We start from the raw sequence: 3,704 nt of genomic DNA on the forward strand, positions 1-3,704 counted from the left end.
CACGGCTCAGCAACAACTAAAACATCAGTGTGTTATCAACATTGTTTTTCTCCTAAAGCCAAAACACAGCATCCTACCAAGCTCTATGAAGGGAAAATCAACTCTGTCCCTGCTGAAACCAGCACATTCCATATCATTTATATCATTCTGAGGTCCCATACTTTCCCGTATATCTCAGTGAACTACCATCACCTGTCCTGGCTTTTGATAAATGCACACAGATTTCATTCCTGTAGTCTGTGGACCATCTCTCTAAATTGTCCATCTGTTGGAAATATCTAAACAATTTATCAGGATGGTATCTCTGATAAAGCAGATCTTATTCATACTTGCATTGGTAGACCCCCTGCAAGCAAGAGAGCGCCCAGAAAACTGTGTTACATCTTTTATGCCCTAGTACTTGATGCTTGTTTCTTTCTCCCCTAGTTTCTCATTGTCTGAGTACTGCAGGTTCATAATCTTCTCAACGCTTCACTAAACATACTGGATAAACATAAATCTTTGCTAGCTAAGCATAAACCTCTAATTATTTAATTAACTTCTAACACTCCACATTTGATCATTGTTTCTGGACATCTGTTTGTCCTCCCTTGCATAAGGGGAGATAAGCTTGGAAGGAGGACAGAGGGGAGTATCTGGATGCCTGCCTGTTGCATCCTAACCTTCCCACAGAGTGAGACAGTCCAACCTTGTATAGAGGCCCTGGCTTCTTTGATGTTTGTTAAATCTGTTTTTCTTTTGCTGGGAGTCTCCCATCCTAACAGAACAACCTTACAATATGTTTTCTAGTCCCTAATAGTATACCCACATTGTTTGGAACATTTAAAAACTATCGCAGTTAGTTATGTATACGTTATGTATATGTTAGTTACTAACATATACGGTGCTCCAACTTTTTACATCAACTATTTCTAAGGATAAGTTACAGAATACAAATACATCATGTTCTACTTCTTCAGATCAATTGCCCTATCTAATGCAGAAACAACATTCCATTCCCACACATCCAGTTCATTTAGTCCATAATAGCTATATCCAAACTATAGAGTCACTGCAGGAATTGGTCAAGACACTGCAGAAACAAAGGAACTCAAAAGGCAATTAGAAAATGAAAAGCATGATGCAGCTCTCTTACTAGGGGCTCTGAAGGAGCAGTTAAGGTATAAAGATAATAGCAATTCTGTTGCCCCCATTTTGCCTCAAGAAAATATCTACCCTCTAGAAGGATCAAAAGAAACAAAGGCAAGGCTAGACAAATTAGAGGCCTCTCCAGCCCAGATGCACCCTTTGATAAAAACCAAATATACATTCAATAACACTGAGGATCTAGATCCTCAAATGAATGTCAAAGAAATTCCCTTCTCAGCCACTGAACTAGCAAAATTGAAAAAGGATTTCAGCCGCTCTCCAAAGGAATCAGAAACAGAGTATGTACAGAAGGTTAGTGTCACTGGTGGAGACCGGATTCTGCCAATGGAAAAGGAAACAGAAGGTTACTGAGGACCAGGAGTATTTTTAACCACTGGCAACAATCATGCTCCATGGTCCTTAATGCAGAGGGCTACCTATTGGGCAGGTGGCCTCAATCCTTTAGAAAAAGGAGATCCTCTTGCTATTACTGGGACAGTTGATCAGTTAGTAGAGAGTGTTCAAAGGGCTGCTTGTCTCCAAATGATGTATGATAGAAAGCTGCAGCCACACCATGATGATGCCTGTTGATCCTGAGAGAATGATTGCTTTAACTAGTGGGCTTCCATAATCAGTGAAACACATAGGCATACAACTGCAAGGAAAGATACAAGCTATGTGTCAGGGAGAGAGAACCCAGGCAGTGTTAGAAGGAACTGTAACCTCTAAACATCTGCAGTCAGGGGACATACGGATGTGGGGGGAGGTTGCCCAAGAGTTAATTAACTATGGAAGAGAATATGGGTCGGCGGTTTCTTCCTCCAGTAAATTTGACCCAAGGGAAGTAAGACTTGCAGCAGTCAGCCTTGTCTCCAGGACACCTAGCCCAAAGCTCAGTGGGACTGGAAGGGTTTCACTGTCAGTAAAAACAGGTAGGCGAAATATTGATCATAAATGTAATTGTCTCTGGATACTGGGCTGGCAAAAGAGCGTTCCACAAGATCTGATGAATGGAGTAGCCACAGTAGGGTTAGAGAAATTAGTTAACTGGTGTCCAGAACAAAAGCTCAAGAATCTTGAGGAAAGCAAAGCCCCAGGTCGTAGGGCCTCTCCCGAGAGAACGGCTCTCCAAGCCATTAGGAAACTGATGTCTTTGCCCCCCCCCAAGTGAGCGGGGTGGGGGTGATGAAGGGTGGATGCATTAGAAAGCTCACAACAAAGGGAAACCAGATTCTTGATTTGACAACTTCTGTCCAAAGGCCTCATCGCTCTTGCCAATTATGCAAGTCACGATCCAGTGGCTGATAAGCGAGGGAAACACTTTTACCTCCCAGTCTGTGTGACTGACTCAGATAACCTGAGGCCAGTTTCCCTAACCTTAACGGAATCCCTTAACAAATATCCTTGGAAGGCTGAAGACACCCCCCAAAAAAAAGAATATGAAATCAGCACTTCCTGGATTGTTCCCTCATATTTTTTAACCATATTAACAAAGCCCAAAAAGGGCAAGTCGGTGTTTTATTTTACAGAAGATCCCCATGGGACCTTGACAGAAAGGCTAATAGCTGATTTTAACCATTTGTGTTTTGTGACAGAAATACTGAAGATTTGATCACGCTAGAATACTGAATATACCTCTTGATTACATTTTTTGGTTGCAATAGTGTTATGTTTTGCATTGGTGTGGGTGTGGGTGGTGAATGATATCAGTCCCTGGATCTGTTAAATTTCACAACGGGGTTCAGAGTTTTTACGGGTCATCCTGGCTTACTGGTACTCCCTGCACAGTGATGTCATTCCTTTTGACCACTTCTTTCACCCCTTTTTACCAAACTGATTATGATTTGCATGTAACTCCTCCAAAGTGTTTCCAAATTCCTAACAAACTGGGAAATGCATCAAGGGATCCAAACTCGGATTTATATCTCTCAGCATTTGAATTGTTTTGGAAATGCTCAAGTGGAGAGTTCTCATGACACTAAGCCATCGTAGAAAACATTACATGGCAAGTCCACATATTGTCAAATTGGACTAGATACGCTTTTGGTGAATTAACTGAAGTGCAATATTGTATGGCTATTCATAAACACCACAATCTCCACTGAAGAATTCCCATCTGGATCCTGGCTTACACTGGGAGTACCTGGCTGGGGAAAGCAGCTGACACAAATAGCTCTATTAGTTTTACTTATTTATTTATTATTATTGGCTATTGTTAAATGTATGGTTATTGCCAAATGTATGGTTCTCTCTTTTCACTTTCTAACTTTTATTCATTATGTAACATTCGTATTACCATTCCTGAATAGTCACCAGGTGGTGTCTGTGGCAAATTGAATGACTAAGTGTTGTCTAAAAATTAAATGATAATGAAAAAGTTGCTAAAAAATTGCCCATAGGTGAAATGTATCCTATTTTGTGTGCTGTTGCAATTCTTATGTTTGTTTCTTGTATGGTTCCATGTTTGATTCAACTTATACAACAAGTTGTATCCTCCATGTACTTTGTAATCACTTCAACTGATGATGAACAAGATCAACAGATCAGGGCAACCTTTGCAACCAAGCCCAAAAAAT

At 40.7% G+C, this 3,704-nt stretch overlaps 1 pseudogene; it reads left to right on the top strand.

Annotated features, from left to right (window-relative positions):
• Positions 1-976: 976 nt before the first annotated feature.
• Positions 977-2,299, top strand: LOC122160633 (annotated as a pseudogene).
• The last annotated feature ends 1,405 nt before the right edge of the window (positions 2,300-3,704 follow it).

This window comes from Centrocercus urophasianus, unplaced genomic scaffold (genome assembly GCF_019232065.1).
Source record: "Centrocercus urophasianus isolate 14NV4802_14NV808 unplaced genomic scaffold, USGS_Curo_1.0 seq_18, whole genome shotgun sequence".
Taxonomy (NCBI): Eukaryota; Metazoa; Chordata; class Aves; order Galliformes; family Phasianidae; genus Centrocercus; species Centrocercus urophasianus.